We start from the raw sequence: 6,000 nt of genomic DNA, 5'->3' as shown, positions 1-6,000 counted from the left end.
CTATAATTTCAAAGGAATCAATCAACCTCTTTCTCTGTCGGTTCCCTGTAGTGCACAGTGACCTACGTAGCAACGTTCGCTTCCTCCCCGCTCCCTTTTACTAGCCAATTTTAGTGTTGAATATCACTTTTCTTTTACTTCGGTATGTGTCCATTGATTTCTCAGGCTTAAATGAAGTTTTCTGATTTCCAGCTATAAAAGCAAAGGGGAGGAGCGTCAGGTGGCATTTTGTCCCCTCCTTCCCATCACTGGCTAGTTGTAGAATTCCACAGTTCACCATCTGTGACACTTGCACTGGGTTCTGTACCCATCATCACTGCATTCCCCTCTTTAGCTCTAGGATCATACCAGCTTGATACTCCCAACGCCTTATCCTACACCGTATCCTTCCCGGAAGTGAGTCCTCCAGCACGCTTCCCCGGGCTAGCCCCCCATGGGAGCTACACTCCTTGAGTCCTTTTGTTGAAAGATGCCTGCTGCCTTTAAAATGGAAAGCTGGGATGAGCACTGGGTGTTATTCTGTATGTTGGCAAATTGAACACCAATAAAAAATAAATTTATTATTAAAAATAAAATAAAATAAAATAAAATAATAAAATAATAAAATAAAATAAAATAAAATAAAATAAAATAAAATAAAATAAATAAAATAAAATAAAATGAAAAGCCAGTTGTCTGACTTAAAGAATTTATGGGCTCACATTTCCTGTTCTTGAAGGCTTTGCTGGCATTGCTCCTTGTCTTCTAGGGCTGAAGGTACTTGGTAGAAGTCTCCACCTTCCTGGTAATATCGGCAACTCGACTGTTTTGCCTTGCTGTTCTGGAGATTCTTTCTATTAAAAATCCAGAAGTTTTATGGAGATGTTAAGATAGAATTTGTTATTGATGGCTCTGTGCCAAATTTTCTTGGGATACCACTTTAATTTTGTAGACTGGAGTCTTCTGATCGCCTGAACATCTTTCTAAAAATTTTATCTTTAAAGTTTTCCCAATTACCTCTTAGAGACACTGATTATATGAACGGCAACTCCATTTTGTTGACCAGGACTGTCGTTCCTTCCTGCTCCACCATGTGAACTCTGATGTATTCTTTTTTTTAAAAATAAATTTATTTTTTATTGGTGTTCAATTTGCCAACATATAGAATAAAACCAGTGCTCATCCCATCAAGTGCCCCCCTCAGTGCCCATCACCCAGTCACCCCCACCGCCCGCCCTCCTCCCCTTCCACCACCCCTAGTTCGTTTCCCAGAGTTAGGAGTCTCTCATGTTCTGTCTCCCTTTCTGATATTTCCCACACATTTTTTCTCCTTTCCCCTTTATTCCCTTTCACTATTATTTATATTCCCCAAATGAATGAGACCATATAATGTTTGTCCTTCTCCCATTGACTTACTTCACTCAGCACAATACCCTCCAGGTCCATCCACCTCGAAGCACATGGTGGGTATTTGTCGTTCCTAATGGCTGAGGAATGTTCCATTGTATACAGAGACCGCAGCTTCTCTATCCATTACTCTGATGTATTCCCATTTCATTTCACCCGCTCTTCTCCGTCTGTCCTGGTTGTCCTCTGCTCTGGCTCCAAAACTGTGCACTCTCTTCCGCATGCCTCCATTCGGTCGCGGTTTGATTTTCTTCTTTCACTTCTCCCCTGGTTCTACAAGCTCAGCTTTCTTATCTCTTCTTATCTCAAAATATCTTTTCTGAGTGAAAGTGTCTCTGATTTGTGGATTATCTCTGTTTTAAAACAAATACTTGCTTCATCATCTTCATCAACTTAGCGTGCTCTGTTAGGCCAGAATCTTTGTCCATTTCATGGCAATATTTTCAGCTGGGGGTTTCTATTCTACCAATTGTTTCTCCTGTTCCTTTATCACTTTAAAAAATGTTTTGTTGTTGTTTTTTTATTTTATTATATATATATTTTTTGCTAATGTCTTTAGGGAGATTCTGTTTAGTTTCTTTTTTTATCTAAAGATAACTCATCTTTGTTTGGTGAAATATTCCTGGACTATCTATTTTTAAGAGGTTTTTGTGGGCAACAGACAAAAATGGATTTCAGACACCTGAGAGTCCTCCCTATGACACACGATTATAGATAAGAATACGTCCTGTTAGTGGTTAATGAATCAGGGTGACATACCATATGCCGTCTTCCTTTTCATAACCAGACTGTTTCCTACAACTACGGACTCGTGTGATTGCTTCTTCAGCACGTCCTTTCAACCCCATGAAATGTGGTGTGTGTCTGGATTCAGAGATTCTCCTACTACCCACTCACTCACCTGATCCCACCATTTCGGATAAGAGATTGTTGGTTTGTCTTTAGGGTGAAGGCATGATTTCACATAACTGTGCTCTGCAGCATTGTCCAGGACTGCCAGATACACGTAGCCTTTCTCCTCTCCCATCCGGCCTCATCTCGAATGTGATGACACTTCACTATTATTTACCCTATTTTGGAGCAATAGATATCTACTAGTTTTGCAGATAATGAAGTTTCCATCTTTATTTCTTCTTCCTTTTCTCTTTCTTTTTTTTTTTTTTTGTTTTTTTTTTTTTTTGTTTTTGTTTTTGTTTTTGTTTTTGTGGAGTTTCTGAGAGAAGAGGAGAATCACGATCTTTACTAACCCACTTTATTTATTTTTTTTTTAATTTTTTTTTACTAACCCACTTTAAAAAGAAGTTCTGGCTCATAATAGTCCTTTACCTGGGCCTCCAGAGTCCATCTTACATACTACCACCAAGTCATGTCTAAGCTGCACATTCGGCAATGTCATCTTCTTGTTTAAAATCCTTCAACATCTTCTCTTTGCTTACAGGAGAAATTCAAACAACTAAGATCTGATTCTATATATCCTATAGTTCCTTTTTCCTGTACCTTAGCTGAAGGACATACTTATGATTTCCCAAATTCACACTGAATCTATGCCTTTAGATCTTTGCCCGTGATCTTTTCTCCTGGACTCGCTTCACCACTGTGACTGCCTCATATATGGCAACTCACCTCTTAGGACACAGATGGAGTGTAAACCACCTAGCAAAAATTTCCCAGTTTCTCTCCTCCACCTGCCAGGACACAAAAAGAGCAACAACCATTCTTTCCTGTAAGATCCCTTATGCTTACTACACTTTATAACCATGAACCATTACAGAGTGAATCTATTTAATCGAGCCCAAGTCCCCTCACGTTCTGAGATCATATTTTGTTCCTTTTGTACCCTGGTTCTGGATAAGTAACTGGCAAACTGTAGGAGCAGAGAGACTGGTTTTCCTGATGAATGGTGCTGAGCCAAGCATGCTGTGTCCTTGGAAATGGGGCGAGGAGATACAAATTGAGAATCAGGTGAGAGCTGATAGCACCCACTTGACTTCTATCTCTATAAATCCTCTGACTTGACTGCTGTGCTATTCCTGCAAATATCCTCAGAAATTCTGATTTAGTCTTTTCATTTTCCAGATGAAACACTAAGGCCCATAACCGAGAAACTGTCTGTTCAGGTGGTGTCCCTGAAGCCACAACCCAGGTATTTTGACTCCAGTGTTTCCCTTGGTTAATCCAAACGACTCAATAGTGATATATTTTCTTTTATGGACACTTTTAATAAAAAGATTTTATTTTATTTATATGAGAACGAGCGAGCACGAGCATGGGGGAGAGGCACTTTTTAATAATATTCCCAAATGATTTCTGTGGTTTTCAACCCAAACCGGTTTTTGTCCATTTATTTCAAATGCATTCCTATGGAGCACACTCCATACCCCGACCAAGCCACCAAAGGGAGCAAAACTCTTCTCGCCTTCTCAGGTAGATGACATTACCGCCCTCCCCACTGCCCTCTGACATCACTGCTCACTCCATAGCTAAAGCTTTGCTCAAGGCACAGTTCAGTGCTTCATTTCACTATCTGTCTCCCCAGACCTACTTTTATTTCTTTTTGCTCCTGGTACATGTCACTATTTCCTTTCGATTTACTCCCTTCTGCACAGAGATCTTACCTTTTCCATTTGTTTACCATTTTAGCCCTCACAAAGTCCCACAGTTTCATAGATTATCTTTCCCCTCCTCATCTGTTCCACGTCTCCCAGTTCTCACAGTCTGTTTCCCTTCTTGCAACGTGCTCTCCAAGGCAGTGCTCTGGCCCCTGACACACCTCAGGCCTCCTACACAAGGGTGGGTTCCTGTTCAGCTCTTGGTGTGAGCAAGTAGCTCTGCCGGGACTTTCCTGAGAAGCAGTGACCGTGCTAAGTCCTCTGGCACCTTCGTGGGCTCCTGTCCCCTAAAACTTTTGTGGATTAGCCTAGGCTTCCATGGGGAAAACCACATTTACAAATGCTAATGGGAATACCTGCCCTAGCCCTTGGGTCACAGCCAGGAGCATGCCGCTCCTCTGGAAATTATCCACTCAATGGTTTCTCTGGTTCACTAGCTCAGTGTGATCAGAACAAGGTCAGGCCATTAAGGGCACCTCCAGGTACAAGCACTGGGAATGAAGAAGAGGTTGAGGAAGCCGCCCTGCTGCCCACAGGAGGGAGAGGAGGTGAGTGCTCGGCAGGGAGCAGACTGGGGAGGATCTGGGACAGGCTGTGTGTTCAAGGCCAAGTTCCCTCTTTCTCAAGCAGAAGGTCCCATCCATCCACTGAGCAAGCATTTCCTTCTCAAATTTCCCTCTCTTTCCTTGGGCCCATGTACACCTCCCAGAAGTGCCTAGGACCACTCATCTCAGAACTCAGGAGGGGACCTTGGGATGTCGCCTACCCCAGTTCTGTGATTTCACAGTTGAGGGATGGAGGTGACATTACTTGTAAGTCCGAAGCAGAGCCGGACCCAGAACCTACCATCCAAAATCTGAATGTTCTGCTTATTTCCTGCATAATATTCTTGAGACACATGAAGCTATTTTGTGGAAAAGTCTAGGCTGCATGAAGTGAATTTGCACGATGGCTATGAGCATAGGTTTGACTCAAACTTGAGTTCAATTCCTACTTGGCCACTATGTGGCCCTGTTGCCTCATCTCTAGAACCGAGTCATCATTAGAACCTACTTCTAAGGGTTGTCTTAAGGATGAAATGCAAGGATCATGAACAGAATGTAGCATAATGCTTTGCTTGTGGTGAGGGATTAATGTCTGTTACTTGTCACTGGGCCCATCGGGCGCTCCTTTTCAGATGTACAGCTCTGTTGCAGAAGACCACAAGCCACCTATCTACAGGTATAAGATAATACAGTTCACTTAAACTGACCTAAAGTAAAATATTGGGAGCTTGAAAGGCCACCTGCCTGGATTCTCACATGAAGCAGGACATTAGCAAAGTGGAGTATACTCAGAGGTGGGCAGTGATTCCCCTCTCTGGGGAGTGAGGTTCAGAGGCTCTTCAGAGCAGAGAAAGGAAGGCTCAGGAGAGCCTACTATGCATCTGCAGACAGGTGACACGTTAGCACGGGGAGGAGAGATGAGTTCCAGGTCTGTAGCTTTGTGAAAAGTGTTTCTTATTCCTATTGAAGCTAAAGTTGTTCTCTGTCTAGTTCATACTGAAGAGTTCAATGCTGAGGAGACAAAGAGTTAACAGACCCAGTCTCGAATTTTTAAGACCTCGTGGTCTCTTAGGTATCATATGGATCAACAATTGATAGGACATCCAGCTGATTCCTGATCAAGGAGATGGTTCTATTTCTCTAGTGAGAAGGGGATGGGGGGCTCGTTTAGTGAGACCCGTCTGCTCAGAGTGGCGCTGGTAAGCTCAGATCTCTGTAGGCCAGAGAGTGGGCTGAGAACACAGCAGCCAGTATTTTGTTTTCTCTTTAGAGAAGAGAACAAAAGTGCTGAACTGGGACCATCTGCTCTGTGGCCTGCCCTTCTGGAAGGAACCCTACCAGGGAAGCAGACTCAGGGGACTTTACTACCCCAATGTTCAGGGAGAATTTTATGAGATTCCCATGATCTCTCTCATTCTCTCTCTCTCAGTCTCACCTTCTCTCTTCCTGTCCTCCTCCCT

Source organism: Canis lupus, chromosome 16 (assembly GCF_003254725.2).
Source record: "Canis lupus dingo isolate Sandy chromosome 16, ASM325472v2, whole genome shotgun sequence".
Lineage (NCBI taxonomy): Eukaryota > Metazoa > Chordata > Mammalia > Carnivora > Canidae > Canis > Canis lupus.
Note: the sequence above shows the minus strand (reverse complement) of the source record.